At 37.6% G+C, this 19,697-nt stretch overlaps 1 protein-coding gene across 4 annotated transcripts in view; it reads right to left on the bottom strand.

Moving 5' to 3' along the window:
* MLLT10 (myeloid/lymphoid or mixed-lineage leukemia (trithorax homolog, Drosophila); translocated to, 10) overlaps positions 1 to 19,697 on the bottom strand; it is a 200,153-nt gene that overhangs the window by 116,186 nt on the left and 64,270 nt on the right. The gene's annotated exons all lie outside the window — the stretch shown is intronic.

Below are 19,697 nucleotides of genomic sequence, written 5' to 3'. Positions count from 1 at the left end.
AGGTGAATAAAGGATAGAAGACTGAGTCATATAAAAGGCAATCTACATATATCAGTGTATGATGAGTAAAATTACCAGCTGAGGGGCCCTCCCTGGTGGCACAGCAGGTTAAAGCACAGCACCAAGAAGCTAAAGCCACTTCAGCATGAGTTCGAACCCCAGCCAGGGAGGTGACTCGCATGGCACCACAGACCTCTCCTGACCCGCCCGCTGCTCCCCTTAGCTCTGTACTTCGTAGATCTGCCTGTTCTGCTCCCCACTCTATCTCTGGTGAATCCTCTCACCACCCCTGCACCTCTGACCTGTACCCCAGTTCTGTAAGAATAAATCAATCTTTAAAAAAAAAAAATCAGCTGAATAGGAGTACTGAAAAAAAATTTTTTTTAACTATATATGATCAGGTAACACACTTCTAAAAAACCACAATACCAAACAGTGATACGGTATATCTTAGTCAACTTCAACAGGGCCATATGTATTCTTTAACCTAGGGAAGTTCCTTCTACTATGCACTCTGGTTCCATAATGCCTTTCAACAATATTTACAAGAATACAGTTCTAAAAGAAGCCTATTAAATAATGAGGTAAATGAATTTCAACTTCTTATGCTGAAAATGAAGAAACAGGGCCCTCCCTACTGGCATAAGGGTTTGTGAAAGCAAAGCACTATGAAGCTATCCGCAGCCAGTGCAGCACACATGGTGACCAACGGGAGCAGACCTCTCCTCTGTCTCGCCCCGTGCTCCCCTCCACAGTGTATCTCAATCTGCTTGTTCTGCTCCCCTCTTTGCCTCTGGTGAATTCTCTCACCCCCTGTACCTCTGGCCTGTACCCCAGTTCTTGCATGCATACATAAATAAGTTTTTAAAAAATGAATCAAGTTGAATTGCATTACAAAATAATTTTATATGTCTAAAAAGTAAAATCACAAGTTAAAATAAAACCAACCCACACACACAGAATAAGAGCACCTTTGCTCAAATTATAAGAAAAAGGTATCAAACAAGAATGAAAAGTTCAGCATAGATTTTTTTTTGGACAACAAAAATTAAAGCTTTAAGAAGAAATGGACAGAGCAGAATAGTACTATTAATTATATGATAAAACTGAGGGTAATATATAAATAATCCTCAAAGAATAGTTCAGTGACTTCTAAAGAAGAATGAAAAGACACACTCATTTTAACAGCTAAAAATTATGATGTCTATTTTTTTTTTAAAAAGGAGGTAGAATTTCCAGGCTTTTGGAATGTGGTAAGTAAAGTACCCACCCCATGGCTTCTCTCTCCCCAGTAATCAAGTAACCATTTCACAGGTAAAACATAACCATTTAAAGACTCTAAAAATTATCCTAAAAACAAACAGAGAAAAATTTATTCGCGAAAATCAGCAGGAACAGTGAATCTACTGCATAAGCTATGATCCGCTCATTACTCCCCCTATTACCTACCCCTCTTCCTAGGCTTTAAGTTCTTCTCTCGGTAAGTGTGACCAAGATGAGGGCTTCCTTTCCTCTAGGCTCCTAATATAAGGCATAGTTTTACCAAGGAGGGTCAGATCTCTATGACTTTTATCCTACTCTCAAACCCAGTAGCTCCCACTTGTAGACTTCTCCCTAGAATAAGCCAGGAATCCTAAAACTCATCATTCCTCTGCCTGCTTACTAGTATAGCCAGAATTCCATGACAGAACAGACAACCTAAGAAAACTAAGGGTTTATTACACCCTTTCCTCCTCCTAGTATCCTATCACAGAATATAAATGTCTCTTTGGGAGAAGCAAAGTGCTATCCACATACCAGGTTCAGAGCAGTACTGCATAAAATCTGTCCAGAGTGGCCTTAAGAACAAAGAGATCAGTAGTACTACCTGAGACAATGAACAGGATATGGAGTTCATAATAAAGGTACTGTGTTAAGAGACTGGTGCCTCCCAGATACTGTCATAAATAAGCCAAACAGCCAGATTAACAGAAAGAGCAAGAGAAGACAGCAAATAAGGATCCTCCTAGAATCACATTTGTGTTGTACAGAAATATATGTACAAGAACTAGGTTGCACCCAATTGAGAGAATCGAAGTGGGATTTGAAATAGTCTTAAAAGCATTCCCCAAGTCACACACACAAATCTGTCAATCAATAAGGCTCAAAAGGTTTTTAGTATAACCTCTGATCCAAAACTGGTCAAGCAGTAAGTTACTCTGGTCCAGAGACAACCTCTAAGAAGCCAGTCTTAATAATAAAATTATATTCATATTTGATGGTCTCTCTCTTACTCTCTCTCTCACACACACACACACGCACACACACACGCACAAACACATACACACACCCAACACTCCAAATGGTAAAGTTTGACTAAATACCTAAGATAAATGTCAATCTTGGACCAGTAAGTGATTTAATGTAGGCACTAAGGGAAACATCAGAAGCCAGACATATATACAGACATTTGACATTTGATCATCTAAGGCTACATACACGATTAGCAAAACAGATATCAGTCAACCGAAGTCATTAAATTAACAAATGTCCAAATAACAATAATACTTAACAGGAAAGATGATCCATTCAACAGACTGGCTAAAATACATTATCTAAAATACTCATTGTTTCAACAAGAATTAACAAGGGCCTCCCAAGTAGCGCGGAATTAAGTCTCAATGCTATCAAACTATCTCCAGCCACTGAGGCATGAATTCAGCATGTGTTAGATCCCTGGCCAAGGAGCTGACCCACATGTCACAGAAGACCTCTCCTGTCTCACCCTCTGCTCCCCCATCAGCAGTGTATCTCAGTAGATCCACCTGTTGTTCTGCTCCCCATTCTGTCTCTGGTGAATCCTCTCACATCCCTGCACATCTGGACCTACACCCCAGTTCTTGTATGCATAAATAACTAAAACTTAAAAAAAAGAAATAAGCAAACAAAGGGGAAAACGTAACCCAAACACTGGGAAACTGTACACAACAGGAAATGCCCAAGATAATTATACTTAGAAGACAAAGACTTCAACCAAATGGAAATACTGGAATTTAAAATTTAGTAAAAGCACTTAACAGTAGATTTCAGTTCACCATAGGGAAAATAAAATCAATAGGCTTAAAATTAGATCAAGAGATTTTAAAATCTAAAGGACAGATTTTTTTTTAAAGATTATACAAATCTAAAGAGTTTCAGAAAAATGTAGGACATGATTGAGTACACCAGCATGTGAATAATAATAAAACCAGGAGAGGAAATGAATAATGAGAAATTGTATCTGAAGAAATAATGGTTTGAATTTTCCCAAATTTGCTGAAAACAATCCATGTATCCAAAAAAAAAAAAAAAAAACTAAACTCCCAAATGGATAAATACAAAAAGATCCACATTAAAATGATAAAAGTCAAAAATACAGAAAATCTTGAAAGCAACAAGAGAAAAATGGCTCAAGAAATGCATGAAAAAATACAATACAATAAACACCTGAGGTCTCATCAAAAACAATAAAGATAGTAGAATAACACTCTACATGCTAAGGAATAAAACTGTGCACCAAAAAAATTAAAACCACAATGAGATACCACCTAGCAACAACAAATGTTGGCAAGGATGTGGAGAAAAAGGACCTCTCCTGCACTGCTGGTGGAATGCAAACTGGTACAACCACAATGGAAAACTGTTTGGAGGTTCCTCAAACTGCTTAACATGGAGCTTCCCTACGACCCAGCAATCCCACTCCTAAGTATCTACCCAAAAGACACAAAAACACTGATTCAAAAAGATACCTGCGCCCCCATTTACAATCGGAAAAACATGAAAACAGCCTAAATGCCCAAAAGTAGATGATTGGATTTAAAAGTTGTGGTACATATACACAATGGAATATTACTCAGCAACCAAAAAAAAGAAACACATGTCTTTGGCAGCAACTTGGATGGAACTGGAAAAGATCATGCTTAGTGAGATAAGCCAGAAAGAGAAAGAAAAATACCGGATGGTTTCACTCATAGCAGGAGTATAATGGACCAGGCGAGAAAATAACAAGAATAATGAACAGCCATATACCAGAGACATTTTGTGGGGGTGGAGTGGGGAATGGGATCAAAAACGGGGGGGAGAGGGGGACGCGGAGGGAAGTTCACGGGACTATGGTGATGGCACATGGGTAACCTGATGATGTAAACCCACGGGGATTACAATTGAGATGAAAAAAAATGTACCAAATGAGGTAAAAATAAACTATTCTATTATTTAAAAAAAAAAAAAACTGTCCACCAAGAATCCTATATCCAGCAAAGGTATACTGTAGAAATAAAATAAACATTCTCACTGAAATAAAAACAGTTCTTTTGCTGTCCCAAACCTAACTAACAAGAAATACTAAAGAAAATTCTTTAGGCTAAAGAGAAGTGACACAAAACAGTAATTGTAGTCCACACAGAAAAAAGCGCAATCAGGAAAATATAACAATTATAAGCATGTGTGTATATATCAAATCCCTAACACACATAAATCAAATAGGAAGATTATGATTTGATCATTTTAAATTCTCATAAAAGTTACTGCTTGAAGATTATTATAAACTGAAGATAACTGAGAAAATGCTCCCAAACACAGCATCATGAAAAAGTTGTAAACTGAGGAGAGAAAATTAGTCACAAACAATACTACATCAAAGCAAAATGTGATGTATGTTAATAAAACTAAACTCAGAGGCAAATTCATAGCCCATAACCTAAAAGTTTTCACTTTTTCAGTGAAAAACAAAATACAAAAACACACACTCTCTCTTTGATCTAAGTTTTTAAATAAACAGCACTCATACCAAAAGAAATCAGAGGCCAAATTCAACTCTACCTAGGGTACATCACTCAAAACCTAAAGATCATTTTAATTTCAAAATCACAACTCTTCTTGAAGCATGGAAGATCTGCGGTCATGAAATAACTAAATAAAGTAAAAACCAAGCAGAGTGATATTCCATAGCTCCCCTAAAACACTCCAATTATCCACTAAAAGTAGAACTACAGGCCCTCCCTGGTGGCGCAGCGGGTTAAAGCACAGCACCGAGAATCTGAAGCCACTTCCGCATGAGTTCGATTCCCGCCTGCTGCCTGCCCCGGAGGAGACCACATGGCGAGCCAGACCTCTCCTGACCCGCCCGCTGCTTCCCTCAGCAGTGTACTTCGTCGATCTGCCTGTTCTGCTCCCCACTCTGTCTCTGGTGAAGCCTCTCATCGCCCCTGAGCCTCTGGCCTGTACCCCAGTTCTGTATGCACAAATAAATAAATAAATCTTTTTTAAAAAAAAAAGTAGAACTACATAAGCGTTAAGATAGCAAAAAGACATGCAGATAGGAATAAATCAGCTAGAATTTTAACAAATTGCTAAAGGCTGCTGATGGGCTAGTGGTATTACAGAACCACTGGAAAAAAATCACAAAGATGAGGAGTTCACACCTACTGACAGGCTCTTTTCCACAAACTTTTATAAGGTGCTCCTGGCAAACAATGGGGCAAGTGGACAAAGGAAATCAGGCACCTTACTAAGGGAAAGATGAAATTTTATGTCTTGTCCATAAAGTCCTTTAAATATTCTTAAGTAGGGCCCTTCCTGGCAGCGCAACAGGTTAAAGTGCAGCACTGCAAGCTGGCCATAGCCACTTTAGTGCGAGTTTGATACCCACCCCAGAGGTGACCCACATATCACGGCAGACCTCTCCTGAACCACTGCTGTCCCCTCAGCAGTGTACTTTGTCAATCTGCCTGTTCTGCTCCCCACTCTATCTCTGATGAATCCTCTTTTCACCTGTGGCCTGTACCCCAGTTCTATATGCATAAATAAATGAATCTTAAAAAAAAAAAAAAGTCATCTGAGGGACTGACAACAAACCTGTCACACCCAGGGAATGTGTAAAAAGAACTACCACAATGGTGAAGGTACACAGGTGCTTTTGTGATGGGATTACAACTGAGAAGGAAAAAGGCACAAAATGATGTAAGAATAAACTATTGTATTATTTAAAAAAAAAAAATTTAGGCCCTCCCTGGTGGTGCAGCAGGTTAAAGCACTGCACTAAGAAGCTAAAGCCACTGCCCTGGAGGAGATCCACATGGCGTCACAGACCTCTCCTGACCCGCCCGCTGCTCCCCTCAGCAGTGTACTTCATTGATCTGCCTGTTCTGTTCCCCGCTCTGTCCCTGGTGAATCCTCTCACCCTCCGCATCTCTGGCCTGTATCCCAGTTCTGTATGAATATATAAATCTTTAAAAAAAAAAAAAAAGTTTAAGTTTTATCTTAAGCATCAGGAACTCCTAAACAATTTAATATCAAAGAAAGAGATGACAAATTAGGTTTCTATTACAGACTTTGAAAAAGTACCCTTGGACCTATGTTCTGAAAACCATACTTTGGAAAATACTTATTATGTTGATGCGATTATTATTTTTAAAAAATATAATTAGTAGAGGCCCTCCCTGGTGGCGCAGCGAGTTAAAGCACAGCACTGAGAAGTTAAAGCCACTTCCGCATGAATTCGATTCCCACCTGCCCCGGAGGTGGAGGTGACCACATGGCGTGGCAGACCTCTCCTAACCAGCCCACTGCTCCCCTCAGCAGGGTATTTCAGTACATCTGCCTATTCTGTTTCCCACTCTGTCTCTATGCACAAATAAATAAATCTTAAAATAATATATATAAATATAGCACTATATTTTATTATATTTAATTATCCTCTTAAAAAAAAAAACTACCATTCTTGGAAGGACAAAGGAAAAAAATCCTTTACCTCTGAGCAAGGGACAGAAAAATTCCTAATCATAGCATCTGTAACAGTACTACTATTTAAAGGTTTATCAGCACTGTAGAAGAAGCTTCCTCCATCACTAGTGTTTCCACAGGTACAAAACAAATTCTGCCATTTCAAGAAAGGAAAGGCACAGTGTAACCCCGAGGCCCAGATTATAAAGAGTCTATCAAATAATGAGGTTGGATCAAAATAACAGAGAAATCCCAAGCCCAAACAATCAATTAACAAAATACAGCAATTTAATGCTACAGGAGAAGCAAAAGTGTGGTAAAGGGAAAAGCATAGGCAGAAAATACCCTCTGGCATAGGTGAACAGAAAGAGGTGAAAGCTAAGGATGAAACATAAATGCCATGAAATTTAAAAAACAAACAAAAACTAATATTCCAGTCACCAACTATTAATACAAGTTATCCTTAGAGGAGCACCAAGGGGCTGGTAGGGATAGATCATTAAGGCACACAAAATTATTCTGAGGTCTTACAACCTAATAATTTATTCTGCTGTTATATAACCCGGTTTAAATCAGTAACCTCCCTTTTCCATCCAACTTCTCCTTTTAGCATGGAAATATCTATGCTATGCCTGCACCATTCTTATCTTTGAAGATTAGACTTTCCTGCATTTTACAGATTAACAGATGGAAAGGGAATTTTGCTTCAAGATGGACTATAACCAGTCTCACTACACTTGATATAGAGGATTCAAAAAATGCAATTTGAATCTTTCTGATATTATATTTAGATAAGATTTTTGGATCTAAGAGTTAATGTTGAAACATATGGTAGCACGTAGGGCTAGAGTGAATTCTGCTGGTGATAAGAAAATGAACGGGAAGAAGGAGGGCTGGGAACAAAGATGAACTATTAAAGGTTCAATTATATCCCTCTAAAAAAAGTTATGTGAAGTTCTAATCAACCCCTATACCACAAAATGTGACCTAATTTAGAAATAAAGTAACTGTAGATATAATTAGTTAAAACAGGGTCACAGTAAAGTAGGGCAGACCCCTACTCTGCTATGACTAGTGTCCTTAATAAGAATATGGACACAAAAAAAAAAAAGACACCAAGAAAGTATACCATGTGAGTGGAGCAGAGACTAATGATAAATCTCTAAATCACAGAATGCCACCCATCAGCCATAACCAGAAACTAGGAGAGAGGCAAGAAATATATTCTCTCTCAGACTTCTTGCCTCTCTCCTAGAGAGAAATCAACCCTGTAAATACTTTTCAAATTTCTAGCTTTTTTAACTGTGAGAGAATAGGGTCTGCTGGTATGAGATGCTCAGTTTGTGGTATTCTGTAATGGCAGAGACTAAGAAAAATTGGCTATGAGTCAGTAATGATTTGAAGTTAAAAGTAATGAATAGAAGAGGGTGAGAATTCATTATCTTTTTGTTTACTATAAATAAATTTATTTGGAAATGACAATTTCCAAAATAAATACTTAAAAAGAAACAATATCATAATAACTAAGATAAAAATTTAAACTTTATAAAAGCATTACATAAACACCTTAGCAAACATTTTAACAAGAAATAAATCACAAAATTGTTTTTTCATATTACAAAAGATAAATCAAGAGTTCAGATAAAATATAAAAAAAAGTAAAGTTTGTGAAAAATACCCAAAGGAAATGAGTAACACCAAAAATAATTTTTACACTCTTTAAAAGATCTATATGACCCTAGAATAACCTCAATTCACTAATCTACTTCAACTTTTTTCATTTTAAGCTAAGAAGAATTCTTTTGTTTCCTCATCATTGGGAAGGAAGGATAGATGGTAGACACAAAAGGCACTTGACTTATCCTCCAAAAAAAGTTACATGGTGCATTATCTGGGAATTGAGTGGTCACAGTTTCAGAGCAGGACAATGCTTTGAACTTTCAAAGGGGAAAATTAGACCTATAGGGGAAAATAAAAGGCAAACCGTGTGTTCTATAACTGTAACTTGAGGGAAAAAATCACTACAAACAGCATAGCCTGATCAAAATCGGAATGTATGGCTAGACCCTCTGCATTTACTTGAAACCATTTTATAGTTTTCTATCCTATGATCCTACTGCCCATTACTTTTGGATGATGAAACCTCATATGTCAATTTCACAACCTAACAAAATATATCCTAATCATTTGATTCTTAGATGTCTTCTATCCCTCTGTTCATCCTATTACCCCTTACATTTACAAATTCTACTATAAAATTATCAAAGTGTTGCCGTACTGTGAGAAAAACTACTGTCAACATATCCAAATATGTGACCCAACCTATACTGTCATCAAAAGAGAATGAAATATATGCACACTATGGCACAAAAGACATTAACATCTGACAATCCTTGTTATGTTTTACTTCAGCATTTTAGATTTTAATACTGCAGGTGTAAACATTATGACAAATGAACTTTCCTTATTAATAGTCTCTGAAGATGAACCAAGTCATTCACATCTTCCTTATAACTTGTGAAAACTACAGAAGATAATGTCATTTTGCCTCCTAGGTGTCTCATAATACAGAAAACATGACTTTAAACACCTGTAGAGAATGAGTCAGAGTAAGGGCTCTAACTGACTATGTCAATTTCCTAGTACTTTGCTAAATGATAATAGAACTGTGTGTGTAACTTTCTTAGTTCTGCATAGCTTCTGAATGCTTGTGTAGATTGGTGCACACAGAGACTAACGTTACACTACAGGGGTAAAAAACAAAAACCAACACTATAGTTTAGTATTCATTACATATTCCTATATAACCTAAATACTGAGAAATACATTTTAAAAGAGATTTCAATTTTTTTAAATATGAAATGACCTGATAAGTAATCAAACAAAAGTTAAATTGGATATAATTTTTCATTATCAATTAACAAAAATAATAATTCAGAATAGGAAACTGTGCTGAAAATTGCACTATCATAAACTACTACTTGACAATGTATATTTAGGAAAGAATGAGGCAATATCAGAACTTTAGAAATAGTCTTAGTGAAACAGATTTGTGACTCTTTTATTTATGTAAAATATGCCTAGTAAAAAAACCTCAATATTCAGTAACATACCAGTGGTCAAGCAAATTATGGAATAAGCACAGTTACAGCCATTCAAAATTCATTCGAAAGAGCAAGGAAAATCTGGGTATACACTTGGTATAATTATAGTTACTATTTAAAAATCAAAGAACAGGGCCCTCCCTGGTGGCGTGATGGGTTAAAGCACAGCCCTATGAAGCTATGCTGGCCACTGCAGCACGAGTTCAATTCCCAGCCAGGGAGGTTACCTACATGGCACAGCAGACTTCTCCTGTCTTGCCCACTGCTCCCCTCAGCAGGGTATTTCAGTACATCTGCCTATTCTGTTTCCCACTCTGTCTCTGGTGAATCTTCTCACCCCCCACACCTCTACTTGTACCCCCAGTTTTGTATGCTTAAATAAATCTTTAAAAATAAGTTTAAAATTATTTTCAATACATTAAATTGTTATTTATATATATATTTGATATAATCTAAAATCTGATGATTCTCATCATCAGTGGGAAACATAGTCTGAAGGATTATTAAGTGGTATTGCTATGATCCTCCAAAAAATATATGTGAAGTATTTTGCACCATACAATGAGGAAGAAAAAGAAGTCCTAACACAAAATTATCACTGGCTGGTTCTAAGGAAGTCTATAAATGACCTAAAATCACCCCTTTCAAAAGTTGCCCCAAAGATCCTTTATAGAGTACTGAATACACTCTAAATTTATGCACAATAAAGAAAAATTCTTAAGAAGTTCGTGCACAGCACATGCAATGTAGCATATGATATGAGGAACAATTTATACATTTTTGTTTTTAAAGATTTATTTATGCATATAAGAACTGGGATGCAGGCCAGAGGTGCACCCTCTGAATCCAGAAAGGATTCAGAGACAGAGTAGGGAGCAGAACAGGCAGATCTACTGAAATACACTGCTGAGTGGAGCAGCAGGCAAGACAAGAGGTCTGCTGGGCCATGTGGGTCACCTCCCTAGCAGGAACTGAATTAATGCTGCCTCAGATTGCTTCATAGTGCCACCAGGGAAGCCCTATAAGTTTTTTTAATAGCTGTTTAGACAGAACATTTATAAAACACAATAGTAAAGAGCACCTGGACAACTCATATCTCTTTTGTAGAAACTGCCCCCTATAATCAATTTCTGGAGATGAAGTGTTATGTAGGTACTCATGTTTTTCTAGGTGAAAATGGATCCTATACCCAGTGTCTATAAAAAAAGTTGTCCTATTAGAAATTTAGAACTGAAAAGACTATAAGGAATTCATATGAAATAGGAAGCTAAATTAAAGATTAAGTGGAGGTGAAAACAAACTAGATAGAGACAAAAGAGAAAAGAAACTACAGGACCTTCATCAAAGATGCAAAGGATAGCATTCAGGATCTGTTTGTCTAGGTCCTGGCCCAACTCCCCATCTATGCTATAACACTACATAGCCTTTTAGTCAGTCACATTTGTACATTTAACTGCTAATTAGAATAGCTTTTGGTCTTAAATTTAAAGCCTGTTATAACAGTAGTTCTACCCCCACCAAAAAACCCAAAATCTACCAAATTTGACTTGTATTGTTTTAATATCTTATTGCCTAATAATAATCTCCCTTTAAGTATGAGTTTTTATAAAATCTTGTTTGAATTATGTAAATATTTACTCATCTAGAAGTAGCCAAGACACCATATGAACACAAAGCAAACAGACATAAGCAATTTGTAACTTGAAAAGGTTACAGAGTTTAATCCGATAAACTATTTTAAGTTAACCACTGTTTGTACATTTCAGAAATTTAGACTAGAATTCTGCCTTTGAAAGTACGTGATGCAGACCTCCTCTGGTGGCGCAGTGGGCTGAAGCACAGCACTATGACCTGGCCGCAGCCGCCTCAGTGCGAGTTTGATAACCTGCCCCATCAGTGATCCACATGGCCTGAAAGACCTCTCCTGTCTCGCCCACTGCTCCCCTCAGTAGTCTACTTCGTAAACCTGCCTTTTCTGCTCCCCACTCTGTCTCTGATGAATCCTCTCACCATACCTGCACCTCTGGCCCATACCCCAGTTCTGTATGCATAAATAAATAAAATCTTTAAGACAGAAACAGAAACAAAAACCTGGAATTACAACATGAGAAAAATGTTTTTTAAAAAGACGCAAAAAAATACTGAAAGAAATTATATTACCATTATTCCAAAGTCTCTGAGTTTTGTAGTCAAAAGAAGTGAGGCCGAACACAAAAGCACAAAACAATTTTAAAAGCTGACTCTTCCAGCCCTCCCTGGTGGCGTAGTGGGTTAAAGCCCTGCACTGAGAAGCTTAAGCCAATTCTGCATGAGTTGATCCCCTCCTGCCTGCCCAGAGGAGATCCACATGGTGTGGCAGACCTCTCCTGATCTGTCTGCTGCTCCCCTCAGCAGTGTGCTTCGTCTATCTGCCTGTTGTTCTGCTCCCCACTCTGTTCCTGGTGAATCCTCTCACCCTCCGCATCTCTCGCCTGTTCCCCAGTTCTGTATAAATAAATAAATCTTTAAAAAAAAAAAAAGTTGACTCTTCCCTGAGAAAAAGAAAAATACAATAGAATATGTATGTGTATATATATGGAAAAGGGAGGGAAAGAAAAAGGAGAAAATTGAGAGAAGTTTGAGAGTTCAAACTGAGAACATCTGAAGTATCAAAAAGGGCAAAAAAGGGTCTTTCTACAGAGATGTGTTTTGCTTTTCCAAAAGATTCAAATTGTCCAGAAAAGATAAAAACAATTTAACTGTTCGTGTGAGTAATTAGGATCAAGTGTCAAGCAAAACAAACATATTATTAGATATACACAAAATCAAATATTCAATGTTTTGGCAGGTAAGTGAATTATACCTTGCGACCTTATTAACATATTGTTAATATATGCTAGCAAACAACTTGTCAACACAAGACTTGATTTACAAACAAGATATTAAACGTCAACATATGCCAAGAATTTTAAATTTAGCGTCTTTGTTCTAAGAAACAAGTCAATTAATTCCACTGTATAAACTCTATGTCTGTTGTAAAAATAAGCATGGTACTTAGCTTCTTGAAACTAAGAAGCAATTCTGATTTTTCGTCTTATGTATCACACTAAACTAATAATCAAGTTGGGTCAATCAAGCCAAATGTCTCTGTCCATTCTCCTTCATTCCTACCACTCTCCTACTTCAGACCCTTCCCTCTCCAGAACAATGTGGAAACCCAAGCAGTTTGTCTATGTAGCTATTCATCCCCTTTACCTCCTTACCCCTTTCCTTTCACTTATCCAACAGAACTGGTAGATCTGAGCATATTCCTCCGAAGAATTAAAAATTCTTCAATAAAAAGTTCAAAATCCTTAATACTATATGAGACTCTTGAAAATCTGGCAGGCAAACTCTAGCACTTCATGAATCACAAAGTTCTACCAATACTGCCCTTTGCTCTCACTGCCATCCACTATTCCCTTCCCTCTATGCTCCTTGCTATTTTCTACTTTAAAGTTTTGCTCCTTCTATCTTTAAAATTAATAGTCACCCATATGGCTCCTTCCTTTCTCTTCCCCTCAAGTTGCGATTTTTTCTATTTTAAGATTATTCCCTCTCTTTGGCCTTGGTAGACTAAATTAGGTGAAGAATTTCACATTTTTGAATTCTTATACCTGCTACATCCTTTGAATAATCACTGATTTATACAGGTCTACCCCAACACATGGGTGCTCTATGTATTCCTCATGTTTCCATCAATTTCTGGTCCAATAATGCCATGCTAACTATAACAGAATATGTCATAAATGCTAACTAACTAGGTGAGTGGATGGTTATGCGAAATGTTTCAGTTCGACTATCTAAAACCTAGCTTTGTAATAGCACTAACAGGAGCAGTAAAAATCACAGAATATTTAGTACTTTCAATCTTTCTTTCACCCCATACAAAATATGCTGATAAAAAACTTTTCTTAAAACTATCCAACACTACTCCTTATGGGGAAAACTGCAGGATAATTGAGCTAGTAACATCAAACTTTTCCTCTAAACATTTACAATTCAATGACACCATTTTTTATATTTTTTATTCATTTCTTTCCTTACATCCTTCTTATACTTAAAAAACACTGTTTCCTTCATGGCCGTCCAATAAATAGAGACTGTTCAAGAGGGTATATACAAAATATATATATCATCTGTGAATTATACTCTGAAAACTAACTTTCTAAACTGACGAACAGAAGCCTCCACCCCCAAAAGAGTTCACAAATCTTTAGCTTGCCACAATTTAAAAAAATTAAGATTAACAAAAAAAAAAAAAAATACTGAAAGCTAAGGTTAACAGATGACACCACGTCTTACGTTTTTATTAACAGAATTTGTCATCAGTGAAACGAGACACTGATATTAGATAATTTGAGGTAAAAAGTAAAAACAAATCTGATGGCAAATTATATAAAACCTGGTCATTACATATTAATGACATTTAGAAAAATTAACAGAAATGACAATAGAAGTGACTGGCAAGATGGCAGTTGAATAAAGATGCTAGGCTCGCTGTTCCACATATTTACAACCAAATTACAAAAAAACAAAGTCAACAAACCTGTAAAGGAAAAAAAATGACTGTCATAGGCCTGGAGAACAACAGTACAGCAGAAAAGAGTAGGAAAATTTAAACTGTGCTTATAATGATACTGGAGCACTTTAATCCATAAAATAAAGGACTGGCTGCCATATGGAGCTCACCTACTGTTGTTAGTTCAGGGGCACATGCCCACATCAGAGACTGAAAACCTAGCACTGCACTAGAGAAGAGGAGGCACTGAGCTGGCATGCAGAACAGAGTGTACTACCAGACATCTACAGTAGTGAGGGTACAGAGTGATGGTTACTGTCTGGAGCCCAAGACAATAGGGAAATCCAGCTCAGATCACCTGTGTCCTGTAAGTAATGTTTGTAATCTGAGGCTATGGTATGTTTTAACACCTACCTTCTCCTCACCCACAGTCAAACCAAAGACAACTACTGAATGTTGAACACTATGTTCGTAATAATAGGAGTAAGCTTCCCAGCATAAAACTCACACACAAAAATCAGAGAGCAATTCCTACTTGTGGCTCTGTCTCAAATATAGTCCTCAACCACAGCCCACACGTTAAAGGTAACATGAAGCTATGTGAGACATTTTGGTCTAGAAACTGACCTATGAGAGGGAATCAACATGAATCCCTAACACACAATCAGGTACCTACAGCACTGTAGGAAACTTCAACCCTTGATTCTCACTGACGGCAACCTTCTAATACCCTACTGCCCAAGTTCCTTCCCATCTATTATTACCCCTTAGTGGCACCAGTGCCCAGTCATCTGAATAGCCACAAAAACAACAATCTGAAATTATACCAAAAATTCCTGGGCAAAAAAATCTAGGGTTATATCCAGATCTTGTAAGAGAGGTATAAAGCCAATTTACAATATAAATTCTCTAACATAACCAATGAGTTAAAAACAGAAAATGTCACAAATTCTCAAGCAAAAAAATAAAGTAAATATGAAATTGCTACAGCTAGAAATTAATGAAACTAAAAATACCAAATTTAAAAATTCAACCGGGGGCCTCAAACATAAGGACAAACAAGGGGGAAAGAACTAGTGTGCTTTCTTAAAAGCACAGTGGCAGAGAACATCCAAACAGAACAAAGAGGAAAAAAAGAGTTAAAAGAGAACAAAAGGACCCTTCTTGGTGGTGCAAGGGGTTAAAGCACAGCACTCTGAAGCTATCTGCAGCCTCTGCAGCACAAGTTTGATTCCTAGCAGCAGACCTCTCCTGACCTGCCCACTGCTCCCCTGCAGTGTATTTCAGTACTTCTGCATGTTCTGCTCCCTGCTCTATCTCTGGTGAATCCTCTCACTCATCGCACTTCTGGTCTGTACCCCAGTTCTGCATGCATAAGTAAAATGAGTCTTTTTTTTTTTTTTAAAGAGAAAAGAATAAAAAAGAAAACTATTTAAGTTCTTCAAATAACCTAAAGACAAATAACAGCCCTATCATGGGCATCAAAGAAAGAGTAGAGAAAGAGGAAGGCATAGAAAATTTGTTAAAAGAAGTGATTCAGAAAGACCACCTTAATATAGGATATGAACCAGATATGCTAATTCAAGATACTCAAAGACCAAAACACTGTAAGACATATTATAATAAAACTGTTGAATGCCAATGACTGGAGAGAATATTTAAGGTATCAAAAATAACCAATAAGGGAACACCAGTCAAGACTGTCCAGGCTTTTCAAGTTGAAACTTTACTGACAGGAAGAAATAGGCAGGAGATTTTTTTTTTTTCCAGAGATCTATTTATTTATGTGTAGAAGAACTGGGGTATAGGTTAGAGTTGCTGGTAGGTGGTGAGAGGTTTCATTGGACAGAGTAGGAAGAAGGTAAGGCAGATTGACTGAAATATACTGCTAAGGGGAGCAGGCAAGACAAGAGAGTTCTGCTACATCATATATGGGTCACCTCCCTGGCCAGGGATACAACTCAGGTGTAAAGGGTGGTGGCACTGAGACTCAGCCCTCAGGCCACCAGGGAGGTTCAGGAATGGCAGATTTTTAAAGTACTCAAAACAAATCATTTCACACTTGAACACTTTATCCGACAAGATTATCATTCAAGAAGGAAGGAAGAAGGCTAAGAACTTCACTGAAATGCAAAAATTAAAAAGACCTATCAACACCAAACAGGAAAAAAATTAAATACTAAAAGTGTTATTATAAGGCACAACTGTTGTTGACAGAACTTTGTTGCCGCTTTGCAGTGGGAATGTGAGGAGGACAACAGCAATCATGGAGCAGGTTTGTTAAGGCAAGACTGCTGCTACTCAGGCAGTTCTTGTGCCATTGATTGAAAGCATACAAGCTAGTAAAAGCTGAACATGCAGCAATGGTATAAGAAATAGGGTAGGACTGGATGGGGGGCAAAGTTTTTAAAAAAAAAAACAGAAGAGGACATCTGACCATTAGTCAAGAGACATTTGCATTAGCAAAGTACTTGGTACTATCACAGGCAGTTATCCTGAGACCACCATGGAGATAGTCACATAATCAGGTCAACAGTGAACTAATATTCACTGCCTCATGAGATGGGCTATCCTCCATAGGCAGTCAAGGAATGCTCTGCTGTGATTTGAAGATATCAAGTAGATCACAGCTGCTCCTGAATGGCCACCCAATGCCAGCTCATAAGAACCCACACAACAAAACAAACACATAGGTAACACACACCTAAAGTATACAACATGGAGGAGGGATAGAGTAAAACTGTAATCTAATAAAAACAAGTTTGAAATCAGACCTTCTAATAGGTTACCAAATTGTCCACATATGTTAACCTTAAAAAACCTTCAAGCAAAAAGCAACAGAAGTAAAGCATAAATGGTAGTAGATAAAACATCAAAGGAAAACACAAAAAAATTTAAAAGACAAACTAAAAACACAAGTCTAAGCACTTATGTCACAATATATCACTTAAATATGAAGTACTTGAATTGGCCAGTTAAAAGGTACAAACTGGAAGAGTAGATTTCAAAACAATGGTCAACCTTCTGCTGTTTACAGGTAATCTATCTTACCAACAAAGACAAGCACAAAGTGAAAGGTGGAAGGCACTCCTATAAGTAAACGGCAATCAAAAACTAAGGTGCCCCTGGTGGTCAAATCTCAGTGCTATCACCACTACCCCTGACTTAAATCCCTGGCCAGTGGTAAAGCACACCTCTCCAGACTCAACCTCTGCTCTCTTGGCAGTATATTTCAGCAAACTCTGTTCTGCTCCTCACTCTGTCTCTGGGGGAATCCTCTTAGCCCCCTGCACCTCTGCCCTACACCCTAGTTCTACAAAATATTTTTAAAAATAGGTAAGGTGCAGCTATACTTGTATCAGATAAAACAGATTTCTAACTTTAAAATATGACAGAGAGACATTATAGCTAAGGGTATACATTACAATTATAAAAAATCATACTCTACAATTACGGAAAGGTAAAAACAGACCAAGAATAAAGAAGGAAACGATAGTCTTAAATGAGGAACTAAATCAAATAGGCTTAATAGTCATCTGTGAACATGCAATCTAAAAATCATTGCATATATCTGCATGTGGAACTTTTTTTTTAATTTATTTATGCATATAAGAACTGTGATACAGGCCAGAGGTGTGGGGGTAAGAGGATTCACCAGAGACAGAATGGGGAGCAGAACATGCAGATGGACTGAAAAACATTGGGTTGGGTCAGGAGAGGTCTGCTATGCCATGTGGGTCGCCCCCTTGCCAGGGATCGAACTCAGTGCTGCAATGCTCCAATAGCTTCATAGTGCTGTGCTTTAATCCGCTGCACCACCAGGGAGGGCCCATGCACATGGAACATTTTCAAGAACAAACCACATGCTATGAACACAATTGTCAATAAAAAAATGAAAAGTGAAATCATGCCAAGTGCTTCTTCTGACCACGATGTCAAAAAGCTAGAAATCAGGTACTTTTAAGAATAAATGGAGACAAAACAATATGATGCTTAAGAGCTATTGAATGGAAGAGGAAATTAAAGCAGAAACTACCTGAAGACTAAAAAAAATGTAGCTACCAGAAACTACAGAATGCAGCTTCTTTAGGAGTAAGATAACTGCAATACAGGCACACATTAAGTAGCAAGAAAAATTCCAAATAAACCTAATATCAAACCCAATGCAACTTGAAAAAGAACCACCAAGACCTAAAGTTAGTACAAGTGAAATAAAGTGGTAATGAAAAACCATATAAAAGATCAGTAAAAATAACCATTGGGGGTCCCCTCCCTGGTGACACAATGGTTTAGTTAAAGCACAGCACTGCAAGTGAGCAGCAGCTGCTTCAATGTGAGTTCGATCCCCACCCCGGAGGTGACCCACATGGTGCAGAAGACCTCCCCTGTCTCACCTGCTGCTCCCCTCAGCAGTGTACTTTGTCAGTCAGCCTATTCTGCTCCCCACTCTGTCTCTTGTGAAGCCTCTTACTCCCTGCACTTCTGGCCTGTATCCCAGTTCTGTATGCATAAATAAATAAATCTTTTTAAAAAATAATAAACATTGGTTCTGCAAGGTGATCTTTTCAGATAGACAACATTACTAGGAAAACTGGAGACACAGGAATAAAAATAAAGGAAATAATGAATGAGGTCTGTGTGTTAGACAGTGTTAATGCATAAATGTGTATTCCCTGAATGTGTTAGTTACAATTTGGTGTAATGCTTTAACAAGAAGTATACAGTAAAGCATTCTGGGATGTCAGTATTAGACTGATACAATACTGTAGGAGAGGAAGAGCTCTTTGTATTATTAAAAAAGCAGTCTTTAGGGCTCTCCCTGGTGGCGCAACAGGTTTCAGCATCGCATGAAGTTCTCCGAAGCCACTGCAGCACAAGTTCGATCCCCCGCCAGGAAGCTGACCCACATGACGTGGCATACTTCTCCTGACCCGCAGGCTGCTCCCCTCAGCAGTGTACTTTATCAATCTGCCTGTTCTGTTCCCCGCTCTATCTGATGAAGCCTCTCACTGCCCCTGCACCTTTGGCCTATACCCCAGCTCTGTAAGCATAAATAAAGAAATCTTAAAAAAAAATAACGTACACCTGGGGTAATGAAAGATACATTTTGCACAGCATACAAAAGGCAGTAAGTGTACTTTATAAATTATATAATAATGTAAACTTCTGTACTAGAAAAAAAATGACAAGCTTTCTTCGAATAAACAATATCAACAATAAAACCATGGAGACAAAATTAAAGTTAAAAAACAAATGGTGCTTGAAAAAACTGAGACAATTCAGCTAGGGAGGGGAAACCAAATCGTGGGAAA

The sequence above is a fragment of the Condylura cristata genome, unplaced genomic scaffold (genome assembly GCF_000260355.1).
Source record: "Condylura cristata isolate star-nosed mole 26May11 unplaced genomic scaffold, ConCri1.0 scaffold00030, whole genome shotgun sequence".
In the NCBI taxonomy this organism is placed as follows: Eukaryota; Metazoa; Chordata; class Mammalia; order Eulipotyphla; family Talpidae; genus Condylura; species Condylura cristata.
The sequence above is the reverse complement of the archived record's forward strand: the minus strand, read 5'-3'. Positions and strand labels throughout refer to the sequence as shown.